This window comes from Amblyomma americanum, chromosome 2 (assembly GCF_052857255.1).
Source record: "Amblyomma americanum isolate KBUSLIRL-KWMA chromosome 2, ASM5285725v1, whole genome shotgun sequence".
NCBI lineage: Eukaryota > Metazoa > Arthropoda > Arachnida > Ixodida > Ixodidae > Amblyomma > Amblyomma americanum.
In genome coordinates this window covers 31,961,978-31,982,166 of record NC_135498.1, presented here as the reverse complement: position 1 = coordinate 31,982,166, position 20,189 = coordinate 31,961,978, and the positions used below count along the sequence as shown (strand labels likewise).

The 20,189-nt window shown below is 48.1% G+C and overlaps 1 protein-coding gene across 1 annotated transcript in view; it reads right to left on the bottom strand.

Annotated features, from left to right (window-relative positions):
• The window catches only part of Sarm (sterile alpha and armadillo motif), a 172,285-nt gene extending 157,256 nt beyond the window's left edge, over window positions 1-15,029 (bottom strand). Inside the window, exon 1 of the mRNA XM_077653743.1 lies at window positions 14,377-15,029. The gene's annotated coding sequence lies outside the window, so the exon portion shown is untranslated. The remainder of the gene's footprint in view (window positions 1-14,376) is intronic.
• Between the last annotated feature and the right edge of the window lie 5,160 nt (window positions 15,030-20,189).

Here is a 20,189-nt window from a genome sequence, read left to right as displayed (position 1 = left end):
TCGATCTTTCGTTGTCTTCACTGTTTTGCTCGAGCCTTTCATCCGCTTTCTGTTTTGCGCAGTGCCGACTTACCACAAGCTGACAGCTCCTCCCACAAACATCGCTGTCAGCAGGAGAAGCAACACAGCTCCTCCCACAAACACCGCTGTCAGCAGGAGAAGCAACACTTGCAGTCCCTGATATACTGGACGGATCAAAGGCCGAAAACACGCGTTTCATTCATGTTTACAACCGAAACTACAGCGCTTTCAGTGGCCAGGTCTTCGTACCACGTGTTCTGTTGCCGTCTCTCGAGACACCGTCTCGCCGCGCTGTCTGGGTGACCTCTCGCAGGTTTCAGGAAGCGAGTGTGGGTATACACAACGCTGTCATTATAAGACCCGCGACGTAGTTCGCCGCTTGGCGTGCAGTCAACTCGGCGGGGGAGACTGCTTTCTAATTCCGGCCTGGCAGCTCTGCGCGAAACTTGAATGAACGGTTTCATCACGTGATTGCGCGGGCAAGCGCCGCCACCCGCAGGTTGACATCGCAGTGAGAAGTGGTCGTTGTGTTGCATTGCGAGCTTGACGGATGAGAAACGAGCGGCACGTCATCTATGGCTCGTTGACGCGTCGCTGTGCAGATTCCTCCAGTATTTGTTTGTTTCTTGCCAAGAAATTACATCACTCTGAGCACTGAATTTGGAATAACGTTCTTAACTGCCGGCTCTTGAGATACTGAAAACTTTACGCCGTTTATCTCGCCGTCGTTATCTACATATCTTGCGTAAACCGCCTTTCTCTTAGCTTTGTGAGCGAGATTACGCATGCATCTGATTTAGCTTAACTTGACACTGACGTGGTTTCCTAAGTGTATTGTAACTAACTCACCGCTACATCGAGCGTTACTTTCAGTCAGTATTCCTGATTATACGCCCGCATTGTAGCGGCGTGCTGTAAGCTGCGAGACTGTATACGGTCCCGAGTACTAGTGGTTTAGACCCTCCGTGAACGGCGTGTACTTGCCTACACTTAATTACTTCTATATGCCTCGTTTTCATCTCTTTCATCCGTTCCCTCATGACGCGGTTCAAGCGTACACAGAGAGTTGCGCAGTTCCTGCACTTTTCCTCAACTCAAAATCTCTCCTCTCTACCGCCCCGTAATTCTATACTTGGCAAAGTTTGTTGCATTGGTCACGTCAGCTCCCGCGTATGACAACTGTGTTTCATTTAATATGCTACTTACTTGAACCGTTTAACCATTACAAGCTATGGAGAGGCCGAAAGAAGCGTTTCAATGTTTCCACATAAATGAATTAATTAATCACCTTTATTCAGATATCCAGTACAGCAGGCGGATAATAAATAAGGGTGTGAACTATGTGCGTAAGACGATGTTCCATTCGCACGCTGCTTGTAGCGCCTCATCTCACGTCGCCGTACGGATCGAGTTACCATTTTGAACAAGGTGAACGCAGGAGCCGTCATAAGTCATGGTCTAAGTAGGTGCTTTTTTCCATCCATGAAATAAAAATAGAGCACCTCATTTTCTTCTTCCATCAACGTGAAACATGTGCTCCGCAAGCAGGAGTAGCTAGAACGCATGTTCGGAACCATGGCAGGCTTTTATGTAAGCGACTAGCGCAAATAGAATTAGGCCCAATCTATGGTACGCCTTTTTTTTTTTTTTAACGAAGATGCTGACGCTCCGGTCCTTGCGGTGACCTGTTGACCGCAGTTTTCTCAAGGTTACTGCCTGGTGAGTGACGACGGTGAGTGTTTGGGCGAGGCAAAGCGGGCATTGCGAAAGCCTACCTGGAACCTCTTATTAGCATGCTTGTGCCAGTAATACAGATGTACATACGAGCTCAGTATGACTTGCAACACACACAAAGTGGTCGAAGCTGTCTTCACAAAGAAATCAGAGTTCAGTGCTGGTGGAAAGTTACGAATTTATAGCTCCCAGTCGAAATGGCAAGGCTCCATGCAGTGTGTATCACGTCGCATTCATTTGCTATAAAAAGCAAACCGCACTACACTCGCCGCAGGTGCAACCGTTTCACCTGCGGCGCTCACAAGCCAGCCAACCAGGACTGGGAGATGATGGCTTGTTCGCGCACCATTGGGGTGCGTTGCACGTAATAGTGAGCGCGAGTGTATACGCGCAAAATACAGCTTAGAATGCGGCCTTGTGTGAGACGTTAAAAACGGACGACCTTTGCAGTGGTTGCTTATTGCCAAGCAGGATTCACACCAACAGCGAATAGGTTTGCGCGCGCATATTATGCGATAAATCGCTGCTTTCTAAATGCTCTGAATTATGAAGACAGCGCGGTCACATGGAGCTCCGCAGACGGCGGACAACACGTTTCCCAGAGGGGGGTGGGGGGGGGGGGGGTACCAAGCACAGTGGCTCTACATGCGGGCTGTCGATTACAGGCAGACCACCTATACTTTTTTGCAGGCGCACATATGAACCCCATAAATGTCCCGAAGCATTCGTGAAATCAATCTGTTCTTATCAGCTTAATATCTGATACGGGTCCTATTTGGGGGGGGGGGGGGGGGGCGTTTACGTGTGGTTTTTTCGATTTCTGCTTCTGTCAAGCTGCTCACACACCTGCTTTCCTCTTCCAAGCTGTAGCAATCGTTCAATGAGTGTCCTTCACATCGCAGCGATGAACTTGTACTTATCGGAGGCTATTTCTGTCGCGGCTGCTATGTCAGGTAGAAACGATAAGTTAAAAAAAAGGTACTTTAAGATATACGAGCAGTGGTCTCGTATGAAGGTTAAAAGCGTAGGAGCGCATATCGATCAATGCCGGCCGTATGCACCCGTGGATATCGTGCAGCGAGCGTGTACTGGCCTCTGGGAGAGAAAACCGACAAGATCTCTTCAAAGTAAAAACCAACAACAAGAACGGTCTTTGTCATTCGATAAAAAAACCGTGGGGCGAACCTTTCTACGCAGATAAGATTTCATATGGGCGACGCCGTGAGAATATGGCATGTACGAGGGGGAAAAAAAGTTTAAAAGTCTAAAGCGCGTATTCTTACACCTCGTAATGCCGGGCTAGTTGCTGCAGCATGAGGTGAGGAAGTCAGCGCGAAAACCAGATGAGGGACTGGTGAATGTCTTATAAGTCTTCTTATGTGCCCCGTCTTGTTTTCTCGCTGACTTCTTCATCTCATACGTCACCGGAAGTAGTCAACTCCATCGGCTTATGTAGGCGTCTTCAAAAAAAAAAAAACAACTGGAGGGTCGCTTTTGCAGCGAGGCGTTTAACGTTTATCCATCTCTCCCTTTCAGCGTTCGCTCAGTGGCGCAGTAAGTGATCAGCGTTGTGAAATTTCACCGTGCTTACCTTAACAAGTTAAGCCTGTCCGACTAAGCTTCGACCACTTGGAAGACGGTGCGGCGAGGTGTTTGTACCTAAACAGTCTTGTCACAGAATTCCCTGAGCGCGAGGATGTCTGATATGCTAATCAATCGCCCGTGTGTAACAACTTGACCAATAAATTTTCTTAACATGTGAAAGACGTCAATTTTAAACTCATATGTGCAAACGAAATAGTTTTACTCAAAAATAGAAAAAAAAAGCCGACGTTCCACGCAACGGCACTGTCAAGCGGTATTATGGTGTTCCCAATCTCAACAGCGCCGACTTGTCAATCATGGGTCGAACCAACGACAAGCGGAGAAAAAGATGGGGGCGTATGGAAGTGCAATAAAGCCTAATACTGTCTCAGGCCCCCTATCAAATAAAGGGAGAGAGAGAGAGGGGGGGGGGTGGACGCAACGCCACTCATAATAGCTACAGGCACATGTCGCAAGGCTGCAATAGCGATGGCCAACGCTTTTATAGTGCTCTCGCGTCGTGGGTTCCAGTGCCAGCAAAACTCTATATTGCAAGGTTTTTAGTTTTTCTTTGCTAGGCAAAATTACCCCTGCACCAAGACGAGAACCTCACTTCTGACGAGAACAGGATGTTCCTCGAAGAAACAGTTTGATAAATGAAATCATTTTATATCACGTTCATTTTCTCAGACTTCACCAAAAGTCTCCCATCTTTTTACGTTTGCTTTGACAGCCGGAAAATCAGTGAGGAATAGCGTGGTGGAAAACAGCGACGTACCTAGGGGGGTGGGGGTGGGGGGGGGGGGGGGGGGGGCTTATGGGGCTTCACTTCCCCCCCCTCCCCCGAAATTTTTTCGAACTGTCACGCACCGCTGACCAAAACAACCACCGGCGCCGGAAGTCATTCTGGATTTTGTCACCCACAGTGTCTTTTTCAGACTAGAAAAGACATTTTGGCGCGAACATTGCTAACTCGGGTTGGATTTCGTGGCAACGCCCATGCACCTGGGGTCACGTAACTCATGAGGCCCCATCCTTGCACAAACTTTCAAGGGCCCATCGATGGCTCGCTGTTGTGACTAAAATTTCAGTGCAATTACTCGCAATGCATGACCGTTGACAGCTGCTGCCGCGCAGTACACTGGAACGAAGGACAGCGTCATTGAGATTTTTCCCTGGTCGTTGCATACGTACAAAAATGTAAAGGTTCTTCAACGACAAACACTCATTTAAATATTTGTCCTCTACTAGCTAACTTCATGGCGTTTACGTTTTTCATATCAGCGGCATGCACTGCTTTGCTGCTTCCGGTCCCGTATAGTTCTAGCCTTCGTGTGATATTTTCTTTACTTATTAAATACGCAAAAAACATGGAAGCATTGGTATCAGTTATGTCTGCCACGAGTGAACGATAAGGGGATAGTTGGTATGACATGATTAAAAGACATAAAACTGAGCAAGGGACAAGACACAGAAGAGAAGCAAAAAGGACGAGCTCGTCCTGTTTCCTTCTCTCCTGTGTCTTGTCCCCTGCTCAGTTTTATGTTTTGTAATCATGTCTGCCACGATTTTTAAGACATACGAATACATTCGTTTATTTAAAAAATACATATTTCGTTTATCTAGACAGTGCGTAGCGTTATCTAATACACAATGGCATTGTCAATGGCAGTGCAGTTATTATTGTTCCCTTTGATCCTTCCACAAATTCTATGAGGGGGCCGCGCTGTAACATGAGCCTCCCCCCCCCCCCTCCCCCTCCGCGAACAAAATTTCTGGCTACGCCACTCGTGGAAAACTGTTATAAAAAAGAAGGGCTAGTACAAACAACTTGACTGTCAGCTAATTATTTTATTTTGTTAATAATAATTGTTTTTTTGGGGGGAAAGGAAATGGCGCAGTATCTATATCATATATCGTTGGACACCTGAACCGCGCCGTAGGGGAAGGAATAAAGGAGGAGTGAAAAAAGAAAGGAAGAAAGAGGTGCCGTAGTGGAGGGCTCCGGACTAATTTCGACCACCTGGGGATCTTTAACGTGCACTGACATCGCACAGCACACGGGCGCCTTAGCGTTTTGCCTCCATCGAAACGCAGCCGCCGCGGTCGGGTTCGAACCCGGCAACTCCGGATCAGTAGCCAAGCGCCCTAACCACTGAGCCACCGCGGAAGGGTCTTTTATTTTGTTATTATGCGCGTTTACTTGGCGCATGATTCCTTCGAATTGAGATGGGGTGACGGCTAACGCGAAGTGACACCCTCCAATAACGCGCTGATCACATGCGCTCACAAGCCAGCCAGACAGGACTGGAGATCATGGCTTGTTCGCGCACCATTTCCTTCATTACCAAGAAAACTTTTGTGGCCGAGTTTAGAACTTTTTTGCATCTGTCTCTGCACACGTCACTATCCATCATTCGCAAATAGCAACGCGCTAGAATGTACACTTGAGTAAACACCTATCGTTTACACGATGCCGTCGTCCGCGCTAGACCGAAGCCGCAAAATACGTGCGTATAGGTAAGTCACGCAAATATGCAGAGTGCACTGATCGGCGAATAATATGTGTGTACGTTTTTAAATCCACGTAAGTCGATGCATGTATTCTTATCGGGGTCTGTGCATAATCGGCACTCGGGAACTATACTTGGCAAACGTCCACATAATTCCGCTCAGAAGACGTACGTTCGCTATCCTCTCCATTCGCACTTTGCTTCTTTTTTCGTCTTTCCTTCCTTCGTTTTGGCGAGTGTAAAGCTTCCCTTTCGGTTCTAAGATGGAAACCTCTACGTTAACCACGTCGTTTTCTTGTTTTCTTCATAATTATGTTATTATCAAGACACAGACCATCGCCTAATCTTTCCAGACCCCTATCCCCTCCCCGCCGTAGAAAAAAAAAATAGCAGCGCTAAGCTTAGCTGCTTATATCGCGCATTATTCAGCGAAAGCAGTTAAACTGCGCGCTGTGCTGTCCATGTCGCCCAAGAGGGTCGTCCAAGGCCCAGGTACCGCCAAGACCGCCTCCTCGCTGCCTGGGCTGCGCCTGTTCGGATGGGCATGTTCGAACCCCACCAAAACCTGCTATGCTCTCTTAACACAACCGTTAATATGTAATGCCTATATTTAAAGTCCATCCGTAGCACTAAAGTTGATCTAACCTAAACTAATCATAACCAAAGAAACTGTCATGAACTTACGCAGCTATTTGTTAGCCGTTATTTTTCAACGCATCTCTCTAAAACCCATACATCTTACCATAGCTACGGTAAACTGTCATGAACTCAGGGGGCTAATTGTTAACCGTTAATTGCTAACGCCTGTATTTAAAAGCTAAGTTAATCTCAGTTGACCTAACCTTAAGCAAGAATACGGTGAACAGTCATGAACCTATGCAGTTAGTGGCTAATTGTTAGCGCCTCCATCTAAACCGACTTAGCCTTAAACCTAGCCTAACTCCACTACCACACCTACGCTAAACAATCAAATTCCCATGAGTCTCGATCGGTACCGTAAGCTTTTGTCAGAGGTCACGAAAAAATGCGGTGAGCTGTTGTACGGCGCCTCGTTTATGCACAGCGCTGTCCTGGCGCGGAGCGCCAGTAGCTCCGCGAACCGCCACCGTGAACTGCTTCCGCGGGGCGCCAGATGGCGCTGGCAAGCTGCATGCATGCCTGTCGCGCCGGGGCCAATCAGCGTGTGCGCTCTGGCGGCGTGCGGAAGCGGGTCACGTTAGTGGATCGCGCTGCGCTATCTTTTTATTAACGGCCAGTAACCGCCCGGCGCATTAAAAAAAAGAAAAAAAAACGCATTTTCAATCCTGTGCTTGAGCGCATTTAAGCCCAGCATAACTTACCACTTACTCTACTGTGGCGCGCGCAACAGTAAAGGAATGCGGATTAATTCTGGCCATTTTCCATCTTGGGTCCTTTATAATGCACCTAAATATGAGTACAGGAGCCTCTTTGTATTCCGAGTCCACCGAAACGCGGTTGCAACGGTCGTCGGGATCGGGCCCACCAACTCATGCCGGGTTGCTGCGCCCCATAGGCACTGAGTTGTAAACTAACTAGCTAACTAACCGACCAACTAAAAATTACTAAGCAAACAGCTAACTACTAATCAATCGCCATCAAATTATATAAATACAAATATTTATTCAACCATATAATAGATCGGTCAACTAAATAACAAATATACTAATTTATTTATTTATTTAATACATACTACTAGCCTCTTGTACGAGGATGCTGCAGGATTGGGCGAGTAGAACATTTACAAAAACACAAATAAAAAGGCGGAATGTACATATAACCAATCTTACAAACGCTTAGTAAGCGCTTAAGGACGTAAAAAGTCGATATTAGTACCAGCAACTCATAATGTTCACAACCTGAAACAACATGAATAAGCAAGGCTAACAGTAGCCGCGACATATTCACAATAATAATAAAAATACATGAAATAAAAAGCAATAGAACCAACAATATAAAGCGAAAAGAGTTTTATATACGTTTCAGTCGAGATTGGACAAGTGCGAAGCGAAGGCTTCCAGAGATGAGCTATTAACAATATGGTCAGGCAATGAATTACAGTTTCGAATAGCTTGTGGAAAAAAAGAAAACTTGAATGTATTACTGTGTTTGATATTCCACTAAATTCTAAAAAAAATGTTTACTCGCCAATTAACCGACTAGCTAGCCAACTGGTTAACTAAGTAACCAAAATGCTAATCAACCAATCTTACTAACTCCGCTCCTTCCTTCCTAGCGTTTTGAGGCAATTCCATACATACATGCCTCTGACCAGTGAAAAACAATCGCATTTCCCGCATGTACCGGTACATAACATGCGCGAAGCGCAGGGCCAGTTGCCGGCCGCAGTACTTTGCTTGCGAGGCCGCTGCGTGATCGATAGTCCCGGAGGCCTTTCTGTCGCGGAGCCCCGCTGTCCGCGCATCACGAAGGGAAGGATGAGAGAGAGAGAGAGAGAGAGAGAGAGAGAGAGAGAGAGAGAGAGAGAGAGAGAGAGAGGGCATGCGGGCTTCGGTGGTCACCCCAGCCCACACACTCCCCTGCTCTACTGGGGGCTTCGCCGTAGAGGTACACCAGCTCCGTGATCACGCACAGCTGCTTGCCTCGGTGAACCCGCGAAAGGTCGGCTACGCCCGTACGCGCTATATGCGTCGCGGCCTGATGTGCGATCGGATATATATATATATATATATATATATATATATATATATATATATATATATATATATATATATATATATATATATATATATATATATATATATATATATATATATATATATATATATATATATATATATATGCAGTGAAAAGGTCACAACTGGTTCGATTATCTAGGTTTATTCACCAATGGTTTCAGACGGTGGACTGTCCTTCATCAGGGTAAAGTCATGTGGAGGCTTTACGAAACCACTTTGTCCCCGCCCTTGTTACCCGGCTCTCCAGGTGTAAACAGAGCGTGCGGTGAAAGGTGCTACGTTAAGATGGTGAACGCCTTTGGGCGTTCATCAGCCAACGCTTGTTTCAGGAGCGTCGGAAACCGAGTCGATGCTTCGTCTTCGAAATAAGTCTTCAAGAGCTGCAGTTTAGTGCTTAGCGATACTAAAGTTTAAAAATTAGAGAGTACACTTAAGCTCCGCCTTAAGGGTATGGCGCGATAGCGTAGTAGGTTATGCTTTCCATTCTGAGCAGGTTGACACCTTTGGATGAATTTTTCATTTTTTCTCCAATTGTTTGGATAAATAATTAATTATTTACACACTCTAAATTTTCTTAATTACTATCACCAAGCATTGTCTTTTCATTATGAGCATTTTGACACCTTTAAGCCCCCTCTTTTCAAAATTTTCATTTTTCACTTTATTAATTCATCAATTAATCAATTTATTGCAATTATTTCATAAACTCGTCATCACCTACCATACACCAAACATCAATTACAAGGACCCCAAATTACAATGATACGGCTTTTTTACGCAGCCCCCGATTATTTCCGACACGGGATGCCGACTACTATTATACGCCGATGGCTTCTCAACCGAGGGAGCTGTATACGCTATCGAGTAAAATCGTACAGAAACTAAGACTGAAAATAACTCGCTATTGGTGATTGCTGTATTTCGAGGAAACCTGAATTTTTCGCTAGAGCCGCACCGCTCAGAATGGTCATGATAACGGAATTGCGGCTGAGTCGTTTCTGCATGAAATCAGCGGCTTACCGCGCGCGGTCGACCAACAGAGAAAAATAATGATGGATAACCACGTACGTGTCCACACGCTTCCTGCTCTTGGTGCGAGATTCCTATGTGGCGCAGCGATAACGTTGTATTTTTCATATTTAGATATTTCACTACTGAATAAAGGAAAACAAAAAGTTGTTTTCTATGGAGTTCGCCCCCCCCCCCTCCCCCTCGACAAACAAAACAAGAAACGAAGGAATGTCGCACGCACAACCGAGATCACTGAACTGTTATTCAGTCCCTCTCTTATATTCCCTTATTCTTTTTTATTTCTTTTGTTCAAGCCGCTCTAATATACAATGCAAGCGATTTGAATAAAAATGCTCCTGCTTTCAGTCCATTCATGCAAGCACGCTCCTGCTATGGTATCCCGTAAAAAAAAAAGAAAGAACCCTTAGAAGAGATCCCTGGTCAAATACCGCGTGCTATATAACTGACCCTCCCCCCTCTCCCCTCTTTCATTTCGATGGTGCTTGAGCAGCAGTCCGTCATAGGACACTGACACGCACTTTGTTCGCGTAGCAGACGCTGTCGTTTATTTCCGCGTTCTCACTGCATTTCTTTCGCTTCGGCGAAAATAAAGCGACTGGGCGATGCCGTTCGGTGCAGAGTGGCCGCTTTTCTTTTCAAAGGCTTCGTCAGTGGCCTGGATATAAGCAGAGAAGAAAAACGTATATGCAAGCGTCTCATTCCCTCGCCCTTTCTCTCCCTCCCTTCCTCTTTTCAATGATAGAAAGAACAGAGAAGAAACAGAGGACAAAGCACGTAGCCATATGAATTAACGAATAATCGATAAGGTGACTGAAGTCACCCGAGTGAGAATTGTGCTGCGAAAACTCATAAACGACGCGTGCGTCAAGCGGCACACGACGAACACCAGGAGCATAAGAAATCACGGCCGTGAAAGAAGCAAGCTCTGTTTTAAGACATCTCATCCAATGCCAGATGGCTCTTCCACCGCCGGCATTTAGTGTCATTATGGCGCTCGGCTGCTGACCCTAAGGACGCGGGTTCGATCCCGGCCGTGGCGGTCGCATTTCGATGGAGGCGAAAAGCTAGCCTATGTACTGTGCGATGTCAGTGCACATTAAAGGACTCCAGGTGGGCGAAATTTCCGGCGCCCTCCACTACGGCGTCCCTCACAGCCAGAATCGCTTTGGGACGTTACACACCCATACAACCAAATCAGGACGGGCAGTGGTTGCGTAACCACGCCATCAATCGGCCTTTCAAAAAAGGAGATGATGTATCTGAGCGGGTATGACTTTTTGTATGCTGCTGTCATTGTTAGTTTCTGTCTTCCCCCTTTCATGTGCCTATATATTTTTCGATGTTTCTAATCAACGTCAGTTGGAAGTTGGCGCTTGTCCTTCGTCTTTGTTTGCGTCCGTGTTTTTTTTTTTCGCGCTTTTCGTCTTACAATGCATTACCAGCTAGCCCGCACCCACACCACACCTTACCAAACCAAAACCAATAAGCGTCAACAGCGGTAGACTGGTTTGGGCTGACTTACGCTCAACTACATACGCGTTATAATGCTGCAAGAGACCCACAGCCGGCACAAGACAGTAACGAATAAATTACTCGACGCGTGCGGACGGCAAAAGCGAAGCGGGACAAGCCGCAACTAACGACCCAAATTAGAAGCCATTCTCCGCTAGGAGAGTGAACCGGCGCTGCAGTCGCAAGCCCATAAAATCTCGAGGTTAGTACAAATTGTGCTTTAGAGAGAGAGACGTTAGACGACTAGGACGATGAAGTAAGAGCTATATCTTTTCGGCTTTCCAGCTAAATTGTTTCGATGCCCCCACCAATAACACACACGCTGTCTGCGGTGCCCATCCAACAAAGGCGACGTAAAATCGAGAGCTGCTATGCAGCAGTTCTTCTACAGCCTCGACCTTGCAACCCAAAACGTTTCGACCCCCGTCGAGACAGGTGCGCACTTTGCGGGCGCGGAAAAGAACAAAAAAAAAACAGCTGCCATGTAAGTGACGTCATGTGTGCACGCATGACCGATGCGACGCTTTTGTCCGTGTTTTATTTGTATTTTGTTTTTACGCCATCTGCAGAGCCGTCTCCACGCGCAGGGCAAGGACGCGCACGACTTGCGCACACGTGCTCCGAGTTTCCGCTGCGATTTGAAAAGTAAAAACATACAAAAATAAGAACGAAAAAAAGAAAATACGCTGCGCCCCCTCACGGCACGCTGCACATGCAAGTTACGTGAAGCGGATGGAAGCGACAGCGATGCGAAGCAGACGCATGCGACAGCAACGAAGCCTGACCTTTTTTTTTTTTTTCGCGTTAGGCGCCGACGCGAAAAATGCTGGGGCGTGTACTGGCCGCGCGGTTTTTGTTTTTAACATTATTTTTAACCATTTCACAATCTTGTTCTCCGTTCAGTTAATAAAGCGTACGTGTCCCTGTTTGATCATCATTCTACTGCTCGGTTATTTTGTGCTCGGCATCGGCTGTCGCGTAAACTTGCGAAGTTCCCATCATAAATTGTGTTTTCGTTTATGAAATCCCGCTAATACGTACGAAATTCAATCCAAACAACACTCGGTTTGTCTTGCAGCTCCAGTTGGAATCCCATAGGAAAGTCATCAAGTATGTGCTCTTCCTTGCGCCACACAAAAAGGGAACAGAAAAACAACAAGAATAGCTCAGAGGAAACTATGCCATTTATAGAGATGAAGATTATAAGAAAACCCGCCGCGGTGGCTCAGTGGTTAGGGCGCTCGACTACTGATCCGGAGTTCCCGGGTTCGAACTCGACCGCGGCGGCTGCGTTTTTATGGAGGAAAAACGCTAAGGCGCCCGTGTGCTGTGCGATGTCAGTGCACGTTAAAGATCCCCAGGTGGTCGAAATTATTCCGGAGCCCTCCGCTACGGCACCTCCTTCTTCCTTTCTTCTTTCACTCCGTCCCTTATCCCTTCCCTAACGGCGCGGTTCAGGTGTCCAACGATATATGAGACAGATACTGCGCCATTTCCTTTCCCCAAAAACCAATTATTATTATTATTATTATTATTAGATTATAAGAAATGCGCTAAAAGTTGAATAATGCAAAATTAGGCGGCCTAACTAAATAAATATAGCATCAAGAAAATATTCAGACTTAAAACGCCGAGACTATGAGGCGTAAGTAGTTCAATGCATGCTTCGCAAAGCTCTCAGCAACGGAGCAGGTGACGTCCTGGACACTTATCTTCTGCTTTCTTAGGCCAAGGAAGCTAAACTCGAGCCAGGCAGTCTTGCTATTCGCAATACTTGTGACTGCCTCTGTCTGAAAATAAAAGAGCTTGCCACTTACGCGCGGAACATGAGGAGTCACAGACAACAAATATCATGACTTACCAAAAACAAGTTCTAACTAAATTAAGGCGGCTAAATCCACCCGCGACCCGTGCATAGGTTAGCGCACCGACATGCCTTTGTTTATAACACTGTTGGGTCGCGTAGAGTAATATTAAACGCTGAAAAATACCGACGCTCCTTTAAAGTAGAACTTGAGTGCAGAGCGAATATCGTACTGCAACAGTTTTTCCATTCCTCAGTTTCCGTAATGTCACCTTATTTACCGTATTCCTTTTTTAAATCAAACTTGTTAAACTTAGTCCTGTGAGCAAGTAACTATGGATAGGTCGGAAAACTAACAAGAAAATTGAAAACAAGACCCCCTAAAGCGAGTACCGAGCAGCGGCAATGGTACGCTGACATTTCAAACCATTGCTTGCTATCCCTGCAAAATTGAAGGGGCTCATTGAATGGATCTCGAAGACAAACATAAGATTAATATGTTTCAAAAGTGGCATTATAATTTAAATTTATATCTGTGGTGATCGAAGCAATAAAAAATTAGACTGCAAAACTCAGCGCAAAACGAAACTGGCAGTGGTTTTTGTAAATAACAGGTTGCCCACGGAATAACCACAAGCGGCGCCCAGAACCGAAAGAATGAATGGGGAGGATTTAAGAGTACAATGACATCAGCAGTGCATTGTGTTTCCTCTACTATAAACCAAGTTTAAATGTAATGAGGGTACGATTGAAGGCCATGACAGGCCCGAACCTCCGCTGAAGAACATAACCCCCTCCAAATGCCTTCTTTAAAGCTCTTTCAGTGGCGATAGTATCTTTGTATCTTGCATCGGGGACAGGCGGCTGGTTTTGTATTCAAATCGTAGATACAACTCTTATCCTGCATATGCGTCTTTACGCGCGATTCAAAATCTATTCATAAGCAGAGGCGCGGCCATGATTATCCAGGCCGCACGTGAACTCCTCAGCAAGAAAAACAGAGCACCCTAAACTTAATAATTTCACCGGGCCACCAGAATGTAAACAAGAAGCTGCGTTTGCGCCAGTGAGTGTTTTCGTGGAATAGTGCACCGGCTTCCGCGGTCCGCCAGCTGTGGAGCCAAAATAGATCCCAGCGAGTTTGCTGGCAGACTCGCTCGACAAACACTTTCGTTTTCAGCAAACGGGGGAAGAAAATAATAAAACTAATGGAAGAGTTCTCGCGATATTCAGCGGCTTCTACAGCAGAAATACACAAATTTCGGTCGCTCGATCAGTTCTTCACTCGGGCCGTTCCACGAAAGCTTCACTCTGGAGCGCCAACAAACCGTTCCCGAACGGGGCGTCCCCACTTCAGGAGAGAGAAAAAAAAAAATCCGGAGACCGTCCCGGGGAGGCGCGCTCGAAACTTCGGGCCACAGTAGTTAAAGGCAGAAGAGAAAGTAATCATCTCTCTCACCGTGCGCTCCTTAGAAGCGACGACCTTGGACGCGAAACGCCGCAGGAACGCCACGGCAGAAGACGTCGGTGAGCCGTCGGAGACGCGAAGGCGTGGAGGAGACTGCAGTCACATCGCAGCGACGGCGGCCGCCTGACGTTCCCGCCTCGTCGTCGGACCCGCGCTAGGCCTAAACACTCCCCGGCTGAAAGACGAGCGGTGGGGAATGTGCGCGCGTGCGTGCGCGCCCGCGAACCGCACAGCAGAAGCAAGCACTTCGACCAACGTGGTTCCAAACAAACACAACCACGGCGCCTGCAGCAGCAGCAGCGGCGGTGGCGTCGGCGGCAGCGTCGTCTGCTTCTCACAAGTGGATCAGGGGTGCTCGCGTCGTCTGCTGCTCGCCGGGAAGTGGCGGCGGCTGCGCGCCCTGTCAGAAGCGGAGACGAGATCGGTGCGTGCTGCTTCGCACAAAGCGTGCGAAGACCCGAGCTGCACAAAGAAAAATGAGGGCGTCGTTGTCGTCTATCGACTCGTTCTGCTTCACAGACGAAGCCGCGGCGACGGCGACAGTGGGGGAGTTTCGGCAGTTTATTTGCACGAGAACGACACTGGGTTTCGGGGCAGAGCTAGCCGCGCCGTCGACGGAGTTGGGCGCGCGCGCGCACACACACACACACACATACCAGGGTCGGTTCGCGGGCTCGGGACGAGCATGCCGGGGATAGAGCCGGCGACGCCATCTGGTATTTCCGGCTCAAGTACGAACCTGAAGCGGTCCTTTCGAAATACTGACAAAACGGCCGGTGTAGCGAGATACTGGGACGAAAAAGACGACGGCGAAAGGACGGGAAAGGAAATTTATAAGCAGCAGCAGCGGTGTGACCATGACGCCTCTATAGGTACAGACCTTCGGGATAAAGACCTTGGACGCACGATCTTGGGTGAGACTTTGTCCAAGGTCTTTTGCAGCGTCTAGGCCGTGGTCTATGTCAAACACGGCACAATGTGGCCGGCCCTACAGCTTCAAATTCGCTCGTTCCGAAAAATTCCGTACGCGCGAAAGGTAAAAACAAAAAGAAAGAAAAAACAGAGAATATGCTCCTCACGAAGGAATGCGCTCGTTTCCTATTTCGTCGCCGCTTCACTATCGCTAGTTATTTCTTTTGGCCACGTGCATGACCGTTTGACTGCTCTGTCAGCAAAGACGCGATCTCACCTCTTCTTGTCACCAACGCCGCAGAGTATGCAATGGAACTGGGTCGAAATTAATCCGGAGTCGCCCACTAGGCGCCATCTTTGCATCTTCTTTCTTTCAGTCCCTCCTCCATCCCCATACGCGTGCGCAGGGTTCTCCATTAGGGGAAGCCACGGTCAAAACGGAGCACAAAGGTGAGGAATGCATGTTATAAAATATTTATTTCATTGTGATGAAAATGCAAAGTGTATAAAGTATTATTGAGAAGTAGTTTTTACTTTTGTGTATAACATCGGCAGAGGATCGACGGCAGTCCCTGTGCCGCTGAGGCATCAACGTAACGACGCGCTTCCCGCCAAGTAAACAGTTCTTGGAACGCAGCATCACGGGTCCCCGTCCCCCAGTAACCTCAAAAATCCTGCATGACCATAAAACTATAGGAGTGACAGAAGAAAACAAAGGTGCCGTAGTGGAGGGCTCCGGAATAATTTCAACCGCCTAGGGAGGGACCTTTAACGTGCTCCGACATCGCGCAGCACACGGGCGCCTTTTGCGTTTCGACTACATCGAAATGCGGCCGCCGCGGTCGGGATCGAACTCGGGCGCTACGGCTCAGTAGCCTAGCGCGCTAACCACTGACGCCACCGCATTTCCCTTACGGCGCGGTTGAGATGTCCACCGACAAGTGATACTGTTACTGCGCTATTTCCTTTCCTCAAAAGCAAAGCCGAAATTTGGGCGAGTTGGAAAAAGTTCATGACGAAAAAATAATAATAATAATAATTGGTTTTGTGGGAAAGGGAATGGCGCAGTATCTGTCTCATATATCGTTGGACACCTGAACCGCGCCGTAAGGGAAGGGATAAAGGAGGGAGTGAAAGAAGAGAGGAACAAATAGGTCCGTAGTGGAGGGCTCCGGAATAATTTCGACCACCTGGGGATCTTTAACGTGCACTGACATCGCACAGCACACGGGCGCCTTAGCGTTTTTCCTCCATAAAAACGCAGCCGCCGCGGTCGGGTTCGAACCCGGGAACTCCGGATCAGTAGTCGAGCGCCCTAACCACTGAGCCACCGCGGCGGGGCCCGTTCCATGTCGCGTTGGCCTTCTCTTGGAATCCGCTCCGTTACAATAAGAGACAATCGGATTAGGCACTACGCGCACTGCCCATGATGCAACTATAGGATGCACTTTATTCGAATTCGTTCCCAGACTCACTCGGCTCTCTCCTTGTCTCTTAACGTTATGCAACGCCGATTTCGTTTTCGTAGCTCGTCACGCTGTCCTGAGTTAAACTAAGACGTGCAGGGTTCTTGTCAGTTCTAAGCCTTTTCTCTAGCTTGCATACAGGCCCTGTTTACAGCGTGCTGTAACCATGCGTATACAGTATGCGCTTTTAAAGACATGGGTGGTTTCTGTGGTTACTTAGGTGAGCTTGGACCTGGACTGCTTTCTTGTAAGCCTTTCAGACTGCGACCGCAATGCTGTTGCCGCGAAGTGAGCAGGTAAGATAGTTACCGCGAAGTGAATATGTTAAAGGCTAAAGCCTAGCGTCCAAGGCCTGCAGAAATAATAATAATAATTGGTTTTTTGGGGGGGAAAGGAAATGGCGCAGTATCTGTCTCATATATCGTTGGACACCTGAACCGCGCCGTAAGGGAAGGGTAAAGGAGGGAGTGAAAGAAGAAAGGAAGAAAGAGGTGCCGTCGTGGAGGGCTCCGGAATAATTTCGACCACCTGGGGATCTTTAACGTGCACTGACATCGCACAGCACACGGGCGCCTTAGCGTTTTTCCTTCATAAAAACGCAGCCGCCGCGGTCGGGTTCGAACCCGGGAACTCCGGATCAGTAGTCGAGCGCCCTAACCACTGAGCCACCGCGGCGGGGCCGAAAGAATAGCTCCAAAGCAACAGCGCAAAGCAACATGAGGGACGGAAAGGGAACGACGCAGAGTGGCGCTTGTCTGCATCGTTCCTTTTCCGTCCCTCGTGTTCCTTTTGCGCTATTTTTTCATCATGACCGTTCCTCAAAAGCTACTAATAATAACGCCGCACTATATAAGCAATGGCGGGACAGACAGTCCGACAGAGTAAAGATATGGGGCAGACTTTGCGTTCCTCCCTGTGCGCGCACCTATGTCCATCCCTTTCCTCACGGCTCTGTTGAGGTGCCCTCCGAGAAGTGAGACAGTTATTGCTCCTTTCTCAAAACTAATGTCTAGCTCGGGAGCGTTTTCAGCTTCGGGGCAACCTCACCGCAAGGTGTCTCGGGGCACGCTGCTCTCTCAGCTTTCGCCAGATAGGTCTAGGCCATTAGCAGTTCGCAAGTCTCCTGAGGACATGGTACGGCGAGCGGGACGCACTGAGCAGGACAGGCAAAGTGACGCCGAAAACAGAGAGTGACGCAGGACATCGACTATCGTGCTCCTCTCTTCCTGTCCCCTCACCTCTTTCATTTAATTTCTCCATTCTGCCTGCTATCCTTTATTTCCGCTGCCCCAGCTCAGGTGCTTCAGTATCGGTGGCAGATGGCGGGGCGAGCAAAAATCTTTCCCTTCCTTTTTACTATTATTTTTAATAAAACCACTACCACGACCACTATCGTGCACAGGAACCAGAGCGTACGCAACAGAGGCGAACGACATGCATCGATCAGGAACACGCGAGCGACCTCCACCTCCGCCATATTACATGGACCCCAAGGCCGTCCTTGTAATATCCGATTAATACCAAACAATGTACCAATAATTTATCAAAAACGCATTTTCTGTAACAGCATTTCTCACAACCACGTCCCAGTGTCATATTCTTCCGCAAACCACTTTTAAATTGCATGTCCCAACCGCTTCTTCCAGCAGCATCTCTATAAACCATACGTCAGCTGCCTCTCTTATTGCACATCACTTAAGGTGATCGCCCTCTGCAAATGTACAGCGATAGCTGTTAGTGCTACGTTCGAAGGAATCGGTTTTTGACGAAAGGAAATACGCAGGAATTATCTCGGTTCTCGGAGCACACACGTCAACCGAAGTGCGTGCTCTGCGGTGACAGACGACCATAAAGCCACAGACCGCACCTGCCCGGCCAGAGCACGAACCTTACAAGGCGCATCTCCTCCGCGTCGGAAGCACGAACAGCGACACAAGTGCCGCAAAGGAGACCAGAGAACCGCCAAGCGCACCCAAGTGGAATCGCGGCCGACCCCCCTCCCTGAGTACTATTTCGATCGACGTTACAAACGGTTAATAATAATAATAATAATAATAATTGGTTTTGGGGGAAAGGAAATGACGCAGTATCTGTCTCATATATCGTTGGACACCTGAACCGCGCCGTAAGGGAAGGGTAAAGGAGGGAGTGAAAGAAGAGAGGAAGAGAGAGGTGCCGTAGTGGAGGGCTCCGGAATAATTTCGACCACCTGGGGATCTTTAACGTGCACTGACATCGCACAGCACACGGGCGCCTTAGCGTTTTTCCTCCATAAAAACGCAGCCGCCGCGGTCGGGTTCGAACCCGGGAACTCCGGATCAGTAGTCGAGCGCCCTAACCACTGAGCCACCGCGGCGGGGCACAAACGGTTAACCAGAGTCTAATAATTATGGGAGACTTTAATGCGGCGCATCATGTTCAAGACACGCACACCAGATATAGGCGTGCTGTCGGGCTAGTTGAAGAGTTGGTATATATGTATCTTTTGTAAAACAGCGCCAACAACTACGGACAAGAACAAGAAGGACACGGGACGAGCGCTGTGCACAAGAAATATGGCCAACGTTGCTTAGCCATATTTCTTGTGCACAGCGCTCGTCCCGTGTCCTTCTTGTTCTTGTCCGTCGTTGTTCGCGCTGTTTTACAAAAGATGCATATGTACCAACTCGCCCAACTAAACGTTGTGCTTAGCCATACTAGTTGAAGAAGCATTATGTAAAGAAGTTAGCGCCAAAACAAAGGACAAGGTAGGAAACACATGTGACGATTAACAAGCGCTTGCTAATCGTCGCATGTCTCCCCTCCGTTGTCCTTTGTCTTTGTTTTTCGCGCTAATGTCTTTACATAATAGACCAGAGATAGACGAACCTAGCTTGGACGACAGGCCCTCTGGTGGTACATCTCCTTTGCCACAGAACAGTAAGAACGTTACACTTGTACAAAGTCACAGTCACTATCGTAAGCCAGTCGACTTTGAGCCTTCCGCACCCTTGAAGGTCTTCTCAGGGCCTTCATGGAATTGCCGCAGTTTTCCTCACCTCTGGTGCATGGGGCCTCCTCTTGGTTCCGGAGATTCTGCCTATGCCTGTCCATCAGCTTGCGCATCTGTAGGCGGCGGAGATGGTGGTCGGCTCAAGGCATTGGCACGAGGTGATGGTGGGCAAGGTTCAAAGGCTTCAGATATTTTCATGAGGTGTCGGTTTCTGCGGTAACCAAACCGAGTACGAGTGTGGTGTCACATAACTCTCCACTTTTGCTTTGCGGCCCCATTCACTGTCTTGGCATAGTCTATTGTCTTGGCATAGTCTGATGGTTTCTCTCGGACGTAGCGGTGCAAGCAGACTGCCGCCACTGCGAGACCGGATCTGTTCTCGCAGCGCTGAAGTTGGCGGACTCTTGAAGTCCTGCGGCCTGCTTCGCAGCAGT